Source organism: Carcharhinus amblyrhynchos, chromosome 11, assembly GCF_965287045.1.
Source record: "Carcharhinus amblyrhynchos chromosome 11, sCarAmb.v2.hapA, whole genome shotgun sequence".
NCBI lineage: Eukaryota > Metazoa > Chordata > Chondrichthyes > Carcharhiniformes > Carcharhinidae > Carcharhinus > Carcharhinus amblyrhynchos.
In genome coordinates, this window is record NC_137334.1 from 49,381,787 (window position 1) to 49,395,585 (window position 13,799).

Genomic DNA, 13,799 nt, shown 5'->3' on the forward strand with positions numbered 1-13,799 from the left:
ACACATGGTCTGAGGACCTTTACACATAATGTTTTTGTTTTAAGATCTTCAATTTTTCTATTCTTTACCCTACAGCTGGCTCCCTGTTAGCTCAGTTGACCAGATAGCTGGTGTATGGTTCAGAATAATGCCAACAGAGGGGTGCAATTCCCATTCTGGCTGACATAGACATAGGTGCTGCCTCCTCAGCTGCCCCAAGCTTGATGGAGACCAGTGCCCCTCAACGTATATAACTAATTGTCACTCTGTGAGATAACTAAGGCCCCTTGAGGACTATGGCTTAAATACCTAACTACCCACATTGTAGGGTAATGAGTGGATTGTAAAAAGTGGTAAATTATCCAACCTCTTTGATGATGCAGTAACCTATCCAACTCCTGTATCCCTGTGGTAACGTACCCACCACCTGTGACAGTGTGGTAACAGCCAACACCTGTGACAGTGTGGTAACACACCCACCACCTGTGACAGTGTGGTCACAGCCAACATCTGTGACAGTGTGGTAACACACCCACCACCTGTGACAGTGTGGTCACAGCCAACACCTGTGACAGTGTGGTAACATTCCCAACACCTGTGGTGGTGTGGTAACAGCCAACACTTGTGACGGTGTGTAACAACCAACACCTGTGATGGTGTGGTAACATTTGCAACACTTGTGATGTTGTGGTAATATTCCCAACACCTGTGACAGTGTAGTAACATAGCTAACATCTGTGACAGTGTGGTAACTTAGCTAGCACATGTGGCATGCGGTAACATAGCCAACACCTATGATGGTATGGTAACATAGCTAACACCTGTAACGGTGTGGTAACATAGCTAACACAAGTGTCAGTGCAGTAACATAGCTAATATCTGTGATGGTGTGGTAACATAGCTAACATCTGTGACAGTGTGGTAGCATTCCCAACACCTGTGACAGTGTGGTAACGTAACCAACATCTGTGACAGTGTGGTAACGTAATTAGCACATGCGGGAGTGTGGTAACATAGCCAATACCTGTGATGGTAAGGTAACACAACAAACACCTGTGACTGTGTGCTAACATAGTCAACATTTGTGAAGGTGTGATAACATAGCTAGCACATGTGATGGTGTGCTGACATAGCACGTGACAGTGCAGTGACATAGTTAATACCTGTGACAGTGTGGTAACATACCCAACATCAGTCACGGTATTGCTAGAAAGTAAATTCCGATGAAAGACTATTTTGTGCAGTCTTGCACTAAAGTTCATGCTAATATACTGTCAGCTTCTCCAGGCTCCAAGTCCGATCCTCATGCAGCAAATTATCTTTGACCAGAGAAGCTCAACAATGATAACTCCCTTAAGAAGAACAATGAGTTTTAAATAGAGCTAATTAAATATGCACTGGTATAGAATCATTTCACCCACATCATCTGGAAAACTAGTGTACCCAAAAATGTCCAAAGATCCACAATGAAGCTGTGTAAAAAGAGGCAGCTTGTCAACAACTTGATAGAAGGTTCCTTTCACTGAACAGAACATGACCAAAAAGCTTGACAATAGGAAGCCATGTCAATTGTTGCATATTTGGAAATAGATTCTCACTTCAGTCTTACTTTCTATCAGGATGCTTTGTTTAATGCATCGAAAATGGGCTAATAGTCAAAAGAGACCAGATGTATCATTCCATTTTGGAGATGAAATTAAGTGCAGAGTTCACATATCCACATCCCAATCCAAGGCTGCCTCCAGAGACTTGAGGAGCTAGGATTTTCCAGGCCATTAATGAATGTAGGCTTGAAACGTGCGGCAGTTTCAAGCTGATCAGCAAAAGTAACCACTAAAATGCTAGAGAGATACTGAGAGAGAACAGGATTTGAATTGTTCAAAGTGAGTGGAAAATATTCTCTTGTATAAAATTTCATTGAATTAAATAGAATGAGGATAATTTTTGTGCTGATGTAAGAGGTTAAAGACCCAAGCAAAATGGCAGGAATGTATTACTTGCATCATTTCAGTGGAACAGATCATTTGTATCATTATTCAGAGCTTCAGATGCAGATTTGGAATGGGTGTAAGCAGAACACCATGGGCTGGGTTTTCCCCTCATTCCTCCGAGGCCAGGTTGGAAGCAGCTGTGAAAATAGTAGGAAGCCTATTGATGTATTCCTGCCTGTGGGAGCCACCACAGGGGCGGTCTAGGATCTGGGTTGACTTCCAGCTCCACAGAAATGGACAGCCAATTAATCCAACGAAAGCTCCACTGATGGGTTATTATGAACTGGTGTGGGCATTTCACCAATGTTGGAGTGGCACTCCCCACCCCATGTGCTGAGACTGCCTGCTCGATCGAGGCAGCCTCCAAGCAACAGGTCATGGGAATGAAGGACTACAGTCCTTGGTCAATAATTAGATCTGTGGAGGAGTTTCCCCTTTGTCCAATGTCTCTACCATCTTCAGTCCTGCTACATTTTCCAGTGAAAACGCCTCCATGTCAAGGTGCTCTTTTGGGCCCCAATCTGCCTCATCAGCATCCACCCCTACAAAGCTGCTGGCCCTCAGGGCTGACAATACTCAATGCTCATCTGCTGTCCTTAATAAGACAGTGAGCGTGGAGGTGGCCTATTAGGAAGCTGTCTCCTGGAGTGATTGAGCCACCCATCCCACTGATGGCAAGTATAGGACTGGGAACCCCATTTGGTCCTGAGATCGGCTTCCCAGAGTCCACACAAATAATCAGCCCAAGGAGTGAGACTACCATCTGCAGATCAAGCTTAAAAGGAGAACAACAATTAAACTGAAATGACAGAAGTTTTATTTACTTTGAAAAAGCTGTAAAAGGGTTTCAATCAATTGACGGTTTTTGTCCAGGCTGACAGAAGCGTGGACAAAGAGACAACAAACAAATATGAAATGAAACATAGTTTTAGATCCGGACGCAAATCTGCAGCAGGAAATAGTGCCAGCCAAGACCTGAGCTCCCATTCAAGTACTAAACTGTAGATGGTGCTGCATGAGATATTGGGAAGAAGTATGGTCTTATTTATTTTTCAATCTCCCCCCTGCATGCTGAGAGCTATTGAAAGTGGCATCTGTTCTCTGAAAACCCAGATAGTTCCCTGATTATTACCAAGTGGGTGTTGCGCTCCAGGGTCTGCAAATAGGTCGACTGGCCATGTTAAGTTGACCCTTAGTGTTAGGGGGATTAGCAGGGTAAATAGGTGGAGTGATGGGGATAAGACCTAGATGGGATTGTTGTTGGTGGCCAAATAGTTTCCTTCTGCACTGTAGGGATTCTATGATTTGTGGGTGGCATTTTGTTACACGAGCCAAACAGGGACTGTTGCCTATTTTCCTTTGCCTTCTTTTGTAACGTGCCAGTGAAAATCTGACATCCAGTGCTTCTGACACCATAATTAGTCAGGCGTGTGAATATCTTAATAACACAAGCAAGCCGACTGTCCCAGCTTCCCCTGGGAATACGAGCCTCCAAATGCACTGATCATCCTGATACTGGGACTTCTGAAAGTACATCCAAGTAGGAACAGAACATCTGTCATGCAGCCTAAAAAAATCACTTCAGAGGTCATGCTTTCCTTTCTCCTAAGAGTTCAAAAGGGGATATTTACATTGGGAAACCCATTGGTACCAGTATTGTTACTGAGCCAAAAAGAAAACTAATTAGAACAATTCATATTAAAGACCATGAAATCCTAGTTGATAGTAGAACAAAAATTATCAAAAACTCTCCATGAACGGCCTAAAACATTTCATATTGTATTACTTTCCCCTTTAATTGAACTTCCACCAGGTTTCTCAATCTCCAACAATATTTTTCAGTGCTGTATTTAAAAGCTCTCACTCACTTTGCATGAGAGCTTCTGTAGTCTCTGATCTCCACCTGTTTTTATCCAATGTCATGTCCATAGCCACTTCTAAGGTGGAATGGGGAGTAAAATCAGTCCCGTTATTTAAGTCCAGTAAGGAAACAAGTCAGAACTAAGATATAACCAAATCCTGGCTCCTTGAAGTGGATTCTAAAACCAAGGCCAACAAGGGTGGCACAGTAGCACAGTGTTTAACACTACTGCCTCACAGCGCTAGGGACCTGGGTTCGATTCTGACCTCAGGTCACTGTCTGTGTGGAGTTTGCACATTCTCCCTGTGTCTCTGGGTGCTCCGGTTTTCCCCCACAGTCCAAAGGTGTGTAGGTTAGGTTAATTGGCCATGATAAATTGTCCCTTAGTGTCAGGGGGATAAGCAGGGTAAACACATGGCATTATGGGGATATATAGGGCCTGAGTGTTTGTTGTCGGTGCAGGCTCAATGGGCCAAATGGCCTCCTTCTGCGCTGTGGGGATTCTATTCTATGATTCTAAGTCATGTAAAAGGGAAATTGCCTTAGAAACAGCAAACAGACTTTCTACAATAAAAGTACCAAAGGCTTGGATAAACTTTCAGACGGGGACAGAGAAATTTTGTACTGTGCTGCAGTCACTGTTGTGACATCCATATGTAACCATATGTTAACATGATGTCTAGTGGGAGCAGATCCATGGGTTTTTCCAGGTGAGAAGTTGTTGGATTTCAAAGAAAAAGGGAAATGGATACCATCGCATGTGCAACAGAAAGTGGATAGCAGATCCTCCAACCTAAGAGTTGAAAATAAGAAATTTTAGGAAGAATCAGGTAAAAGAAAACCATATTTCATGGGAATACCTGAGAGTTCTATGAATGTCATAAGTACTAACCAATAGAAACATAGAAAAACTACAGCACAATACAGGCCCTTTGGCTCACAAATTTGTGCCGAACATGTCCCTACCTTAGAGATTACTAGGCTTACCTATAACCCTCTATCATACTAAGTTCCATGTACTTATCTAAAAGTCTCTTAAAAGACCCTATCGAATCCGCCTCCACCGCTGTTGCCGGCAGCCCATTCCATGCACCTACCACTCTGAGTGAAAAACTTACCCTGACATCTCCTCTGTACCTACTTCCCAGCACCTTAAACCTGTTCCTCTTGTGGCAACCGTTTCAGCCCTGGGAAAAAGCCTCTGACTATCCACTCGATCAATACCTCTCAACATCTTATACACCTCTATCAGGTCACCCCTCATCCTTCATCTCTCCAAGGAGAAAAGGCTGAGCTCCCTCAACCTGTCCTCATAAGGCATGCTCCCCAATCCAGGCAACATCCTTGTAAATCTCCTCTGCACCCTTTTATGGCTTGCACATCCTTCCTGTAATGAGGTGACCAGAACTCCAAGTGGGGTCTGACCAGGGTTCTATACAGCTGCAACATTATCTCTCGACTCCTAAACTCAATTCCTTGATTGATGAAGGCCAGTACACCATATGCCTTCTTAACCACAGCTTCAACCTGCGCAGCTGCTTTGAGCGTCCTATGGACCCCAAGATCCTTCTGATCTTCCACACTGCCAAGAATCCTACCACTAATATTATATTCTGCCATCCTATTTGACCTGCCAAAATGAACCACTTCACACATATCTGGGTTGAACTCTATCTGCCACTTCTCCGCCCAGTCTTGCATCCTATCAATGTCTCGCTGCAACTTCTGACATCCCTCCACACTATTCGCAACACCTCCAACCTTTGTGTCATTAACAAACTTACCAACCTATCCCTTCACTTCCTCATCCAGGTCATTTATGGAAAAGAACAAGGGTCCCAGAACAGATCCCTGGGGATCTGTAATCCATAGTAACGGCCAACACAATGTGCAGAAGAAAGAAAACTGAGGCTAATAATTACTTTCCAGGTGCTGGGAGTGTGACCTAGCTCACCCACAATTAAATGGACCAGCTACCATGTTTCCCATGGCGTCATGCTGGATTAAATCCAGCCAACTGATTCTGTCCCGGGGGTAGTTTCATGGCTGACAGCTGAATGTAGTACTTCCAAATTCCTCAGCAATAAAGAGAACATCTTGAAAATCTATTATATAGTTACGCTGGCTGGTTGGCACTTATGATCCCCCATGGTGATTTTGCAGTTGACTCAGACATTATTTTTGGTGACATCTTCTCTAAATATGTACTGTCAGAGCAGGAACGGAACTCATGTAGATCACTGGAGGAGGAGGAAGCACATGTGAGAAGGTGTAAAGACCTTTTTTAGACAGCTGCAAATTTTGCATCTCAGTTAGGTGTCGACATTATTATGCTGCAAACGATATGTTTGTGCAAACTGGCAAAGAGATGTGCATAGCAAATGACACATCCCACTCACAGCAGAAGCTTCAGGAGATTGAAATTCATCCAGACCTCTGGCAGGAATGATCCCACTGATATTTCCAGGTCTCCAAACTGGGCTGTGTTCTCATTGAGCTCTAAACTCGCTGCTGCTAAGGAGAATTTCACAATCCACATTGTTGCGCTCCTAAATCATTTCTGTTTGTTACCCAAGGACTACATTAAGAAAAGCTACAATATCTTCCCTCTGGCCAGCCTGAGGGCACATTTACTCTATACACTGTTGTTAGACTTCTTTTTTAGCATTCTGCCATTCAGTTCCGTAACTTCGGCGGACATTAGCAGGAACCATTTTTATGTGGTTATAGGTTGGAGCAGGGCTAATAGCCAGCAGCATACTGTCGTCACATTGAACTAAAGCAGATCAGGATGGACCAGGACCACCAGAGGTAGGAATGAGCCAGGGAGGAGACTATTGGGCAGAGAGAACACCAGCTATAAAGACTTCGGAAGATGATGAACAGCATTTTATTTCATGAACAAACTTCCTGCGCAACAAAAGCAAAATACTGTGATACTGGGAATCTGAAATAAAAGCATAAAATGCTGGAGAGAGACACTAGGTCTGGCAGCATCTGTGGATATAACGGGTGGGACTGCAAAATCCCTCTAAATGTTTCAAGTCATGACCTTCCAAATTGATCTGAAGTGTTAACTCTCCACAGATGCTGCCTGACCTACTGAGTACTCCCAGTATTTTCAGTTTTTATTTCAGACTTCCTGTGTTGCTATTCAGGGGAGTCCCTGAGGCAAGAAAACTGGCTTCATCAATCTCACAGACAATGGTTGCAGAGAGAGATACAGATTAGACATCAGACAGCTAAATTTACTTGTCGCATTTCCAACAGCCCCAACCCAGGGTTCTGGTTAATAGAGAATTCCAGTTAATACAGTGCTACATAACAGAAACGTTACTCTAAAAAGTTTTAGAAATGCAAAGTTAAGGTGATTTGCTTGGTTTAGTTTATTTGCTTTTCCCACAATTACCTCAGATATCCAATTCAATTCATTGTAGCTTTAGGAATATGACATTTTGCATATCAGGTGAAGGCATGGCATGAAATTTGCATCTAAACGGTGTAAAACCCAAGTATAATTACCAATGAGATAAAGAAAAATTGTGTTGGGTATATTGCTTTCACATTATTAGCTGCTATAGTTAGAAAGCCCACCAACACCTCTACTTTCTCAGGAGACTAAGGAAATTTGGCATGTCCACTACGACTCTCACCATCTTTTTCAGACGCACCATAGAAAGCATTCTTTCTGGTTGTATCACAGTTGGATATGGCTCCTGCTCTGAACATGGCTGCAATAAACGACAAAGGATTGTGAACGAAATCCAGTCCATCACTTAAACCAGCCTCCCATCCACTGACACTGTCTATACTTCCCACTGCCTCGGGAAAGCAGCTGGCATAATCAAGGACCTCACACACTCCGTACATACTCTCTACCACCTTCTTCTGTTGGGAAAAAGATACAAAAGTCTGAGAACATGTACCAACCAACTCAAGAACATCTTCCTTCCTGCTGCCATCAGATCTTTGAATGAACCTACCTCGGATTAAGTTGATTTTTCTCTGCACCCAAGCTATGACTGTAACACTACATTCTGCACTCCTTTCCTCCTCTATGTACGGTATGTTTTGTCTATATACCACAGTAGAAACAATACTTTTCACTGTATACTAATACATGTGACAATAATATATTGAATCAAATCAAAATCAAAGGTATTCCAGTGTATTTTTCACAGGAATTCAAAACAAATGCCATTTTCTAATAACGTCATTCTTCATTAGTATTTTATGACCCAAGTTAGTGGATTCCATCTATGGTACTATATCATCTTGTAACAACTGGGGAAACCACAACATCCCAGGACTTTCATTGCTCTGACTTTCCATCCCTGGTTCTCCTTCTATCTGATGGTGCATCAATATCCACCATGGTGTTACACTGGTCAAAAGAATAGGAAAACAGTGTATCCTCCAACTCGTTGTGATATATTAAAAACTACCCCAATTAAAGAGCAGCTTAGCCAACCAAAATCACTCAAGACACTTCTTCAAAATATTTTGTCCTTTATTTCTCTCAGTGTGGTGACTGTGGACCAAAAGGAAAGGCCACAGAATTCCATGTGAGTTCCGCCAATCTCCTACCAAAGTTACAGTGGTGGGTTGGGAGAACGTCTTCCTCCCTATCGACCAACATGGACCGTTTGACATTTCTCACCTGGATCAGTTAGATTCAGGGTATTTCGTGAGTGAAGATCTTGAAAAAGTAAAATAATTCTTCGTTTTTTTTTTACATTTTGACCAATAATTTGGAAAAGAGCACAGAATGAATTTTTCAAACAAAATTTCATCTTCTATCAAATATATAATAAATCAGCAGTTGGAAAAAAAGTGGGTAGTTCACTACTAGCCTGAAGGGCAGTCACTATTACTCAGAAAAGATAAAGTATTTGTGGGGAACGGATACATTGGGATTAGAGTTCCAAAATAAACAGTGGGATAGTGGGTGGCCACAAATGAGTTTGGTGAGTAGGGGAATTCCTCCTCCTATAAATTGGAAGAAAAATCTGGGAAAATAGTTAAAAGCATCTGAAAACGATCAACAAACTCTCAAAGATCAGGTAATAAATAAAATTATGGATGGATTTGGTGACTTGTTGAAGTGACTCAATGATTTCCCTTATCAATTATATGAGGCATTTCTTGCTTTTAGAATAATGGAAGAACCCACCTCATGCCATTCCAGATAGCCAAATCCAATGCATCATACTATGTTTATTCGTCACCAATGACTTAGTTCAGATTGTATGTGCTGTCTGAGCAAGTCATGTGCTAATGAGTGGTATTGAAAGTGGCAGATAATGACTAGTGTCTTTTTCCATTACAAATATGGCCTGTTGACATAGGGTTCCCCTATTATTAGGAGTGGCTAAAACGAATCACTGAAAAATCATGATATAAAAAAGTAATGTTACTTGGAACAGAATATATGTGCTATACATAGATACCATGATTTTTATAACATTCCTAATGGCGAGTCAGCATTATATTATTAATAAGGTGGCACGGTGGTACAATGGTTAGCGCTGCTGCCTCACAGCCAGGGTTGAATTCTAGCCTTGGGGTCATAGTTTGTGTGGAGTTTGCACGTTCTTCCTGTGCCTGTTTTAGTTTCCTCTGGGTGCTCTGGTTTCCTTCCACATTCAAAATTTGGGTGAGTTAGATGGATTGGCCATGCTAAAAAATTCTCCTTTAGCATCGGGGAGATTAGCATGATAAATAAGTGGGGTTACAGGAATAGGATCTTGGTGGGAATGTTGTTAATGCAGGCTCGATGGGCCAAAAGGTCCCTTCTGTACTCTAGGGATGCTATGAAGACCTGCTCTCATTAGTTGATCATTTCAGGGCAAGAAGAAGTAATTTTAAGGATTTGGGCAAGACGTGGTGTGAAGAGGAATTTTTGTTTTTACATAGTGAGTAGTAGTATCCTGGAACTTGCTATCCACTATGGTGGTGGAAGCCAAGATGATCAATAACTTCAAAAGAAAATTGGATAGGTACTTGAGGGAAACAAACTTGCAGGGTGAATGGGACTTACTGGATGGCTGTAAAGTGATCCAGCATGGATGTGACGGGCCAAATGGCCTCCTGTGTTGCAATGACTTAATGACTTCCCTTATCAATTATATGAGGGACTTCTTGCTTTTAGAATAATGGAAGAATCCACACTGGACAGCTCATGCTCTTCCAGATAGCCAAATCCAAAGCATCATACCATATTTATTTGTCACCTGCTTAGTTCAGATTGTATGTGTTTACTGAGGCTTCAAGGCTCTCCAGGACATTCAGTAACAGATCAATATGGCTAAAATTGTGCCAAATCTCCTGTTTGCTCTAAATCCACCTGACAACTTGGCTTTGGGTCTAACAATAGGCCTGAGAAAACACTTCCATTTCACGTCTACAAGTTCTGAACCATGAAGAACTATTTTATACATTGCATAACTCTCAAGGTTACCCCACACTGAAAACTGATGAAACATCTCGGTGGCACAGTGGTTAGCACTGCTGCCTCACGGTGCCAGGGGCCTAGCTTTGATTCCAGCCTGGGGTGACTGACTGTATGGAGTTTGCAGATTCTCCCCGTGTCTACATAGGTTTTCGTCGGGTGCTCCAGTTTCCTCCCACAGTCCAAAGATGTGCAGGTTAGGGGCATACGCGTGGGGTTACGGGGCTAGGGCAGGGAGTGGGTCTTGCTTAGGTAAGATGTTCTTTTGGACTGGATGGGCTGAATGGCCTGCTTTAAAAGGACAGCATCATGGCACGGTGGTTAGCATTGCTGCCTCACAGCGCCAGGGACCCAAATTCAATTCTGGCCTTGGGTCACAGTCTGTGTGGTGTTTGCATGTTCTCCCTGTGTGTGTGTGGGTTTTCTCCAGGTGCTCCAATTTCCTCCCACACTCCAAAGATGTGCAGGTTAGGTTGATTCGCCACGTTAAATTACCCCTCAGTGTCAAGAGAATTAGCAGGGTAAATATGTGGGGTTAAGGGGATAGGACCTGGGTGGGATTGTTGTTGGTGTGGATTCAATGGGCTGAATGACTTCCTTCTTTACTGTGGTGATTATGATCACAGTGCCTTCACCCTATCACTGCATAGTTCTGGAAAACTGTTTCTAGGTAAAACTGACACTTGCCATGCCCTCTATGTGTTAATAAAAATGAACAATAGTGATAGAACCCTTGGATCTTCCAAAATGGCAATAAGACTTGTTAGATATTAATATGAAAAATCAAAGCTCTAATCATAACATAGATGTAGAGTTAATCTCAAATAAATATACATGCTACTAAGTGTCTTAAATAATCACTCCAGCTGACCATTGGGAGGTACAAGAATTTCATTTGCAATCATCTGGTTAAACATTACTTTGTGCCCAAACAGAATTTCAATTATAGAACTATACAGCAGAGGAGGCGGCCATTCGGCCCATTGTACCTGTGTCAGCTCTCAAAAAGAGCTCCTGATTAGTTTCATTCCTCTACTCTTTTCCAAAGCCCCACAAATATTTAGATTTTAAATGTAGATCTAATTTCCTTTTGAAAGTTACCATTCAATCTATTCTCACCATACTTTCAGGATGTGAATTCCAAATCATAACTCATTGAATTAAGAAGAATTTCTCCTCTACTCAATTTTGGCTTTAAGTCTTTATCTCTGTTTACAAACCCTCTTGCTAGTGGAAACATTACTTACTTCACCACAGTCCTCCATTCTTTTGAACACATCTGTTAACCTTCTTTGCTTTAAGCAGAACAATCCAAGTTTTTTGTTCCTACAGGTAACTGAAACTCCTTCTCCCTGGAACCACAGTAGCAAACTTCCTCTGAAGTCTCTCCAAGGCCTTGACATGCCTGGAATTAAACTCAGATCTAACTAATGGTATGTAGAGATTTACACAGCTTCCTTGTTTTTGTACTTTATGGCCAAGATATTCCGGTCTCTGAGTAGAGACTAGACGTATACCCCAAGAGGCACCATGGAACCCCAGGGAATCCCATGGCAATGATTTTGTGGGATTTGCCTGGAAAGTTTAAAATTCTGACTGGCAATTCCCCTGCTCCCGAGGAACCTCTGAAAATGTCTCTAACTCTGAGTTAGAATTGGAAACTTTGAATGCTCCCGACTTACTTACCTGCATAAATACCCAGAAAATGTCTTCAGAAAAATCCTGGTCTAATTCCTGGTTGACTATACAACTGAGCCTTCCCTACTCCCCACTCAGCACCTCGAGTCACTGCCAACCCCCTCCCCCACCCTTCATCCTCATGACCCTACTTCACAACTTGACTTCCTCCTTGGACCCCTGCCTCATCTTGACCTTGTAAAAAGTCTGACAACAACAGGCTTTAGTCCAACCGATTTATTTGATAGTAAACTCACTAGCTTTCGAGGGGTTTCCCTCTTCTTCAGGTGAATGGAGAGTTCTGGCCTCAGACAGAGCATATAAAGCACAGACAATTTACAGATTACTGATTAGAATGCGAATCTTTACACCTAACCTGCTGTTCAAGTCTTAAAGTGGCTGACAATGTGTGTGGAAGGAGCACTGATCACAGGTTAAAGAGATGTGTATTGTCTCCAGACAGTACAGTGAGTGAGGTTTTGCAAACCCAGACAAGTCACGGGGGTTACAGATAGTGCGACATGAATCCAAGATCCCTGTTGAGACCGTCCTCATGCGTGCAGAACTTGGCTATCAGTCTCTGTTCAGCAACTCTGCACTGTCGTGTGTCATGAAGGCTGCCTTGGAGAATGCTTACCCGAAGGTCAGAGGCTGAATGCCCGTGACCACTGAAGTGTTCGCCAACAGGAAGGGAACAGTCTTGCCTGGTGATTGTCGAGCGATGTTCATTCATCCGTTGTCGTAGCGTCCGCATTGTCTCCCCAATGCACCATGCTTCGGGACATCCTTTCTTGCAACGTATCAGGTAGACAATGTTGGCCGAGTTGCAAGAGTATTTACTGTGTACCTGGTGGATGGTATTCTCACGTGTGATGATGGTATCCATGTCGATGATCCGGCATGTCTTGCAGAGGTTGCTGTGGCAAGGTTGTGTGGTATTGTGGTCACTGTTCTCCTGAAGGCTGAGTAGTTTGTTGCGAACAATGGTCTGTTTGAGGTTGCGTGGTTGTCTGAAGGCAAGAAGTGGGGGTGTGGGGCAAGATGTTCGTCTTCATCAATGATATGTTGAAGACTCCAGAGAAGATGTCGTAGCTTCTCTGCTCCAGGGAAGTACTGGACGACGAAGGGTACTCTGTCCACTGTGTCCTGTGTTTGTCTTCTGAGGAAATCGGTGCAGTTTTTCGCTGTGGTGCATTGGAACTGTCGATCTATGAGTTGAGCGCCATATCCTGTTCTTATGAGGGCATCTTTCAGCGTCTGGAGGTGTCTGTCACGATCCTCCTGATCTGAGCAAATCCTGTGTATACGGAGGGCTTGTCCATAGGGAATGGCTTTTTTAACATGTTTAGGGTGGAAGCTGGAGAAGTGGAGCATTGTGAGATTGTCTGTGGGCTTGCGGTACAGTGAGGTGCTGAGGTGACCATCCTTGATGGAGATGTGTGTGTCCAAGAATGCAACTGACTCTGGGGAATAGTCCATGGTGAGTTTGATGGTGGGGTGGAATTTGTTGATGTCATCATATAGTTGTTTCAGTGATTGTTCACCATGAGGCCAAAGGAAGAAAATGTCATCGATGTATCTAGTGTATAGCATCGGTTGAAGATTCTGTGCGGTGAAGAAATCTTGTTCGAACCTGTGCATGAAGATGTTGGCATATTGAGGTGCAAATTTGGTCCCCACGGCTGTTCCGTGTGTCTGGATGAAAAACTGGTCGTTGAAGGTGAAGACATTGTGGTCCAGGATAAAGCGGATGAGTTGTAAAATTGCATCTGGAAACTGGCAGTTGTCAGCATTGAGTACTGAGGCAGTCGCAGCAATGCCATCGTTGTGGGGGATGTTG

General features: G+C 43.1%; 1 protein-coding gene across 3 annotated transcripts in view; it reads right to left on the reverse strand.

Moving 5' to 3' along the window:
- The window catches only part of kalrna (kalirin RhoGEF kinase a), a 754,589-nt gene that overhangs the window by 95,261 nt on the left and 645,529 nt on the right, over positions 1-13,799 (reverse strand). The gene's annotated exons all lie outside the window — the stretch shown is intronic.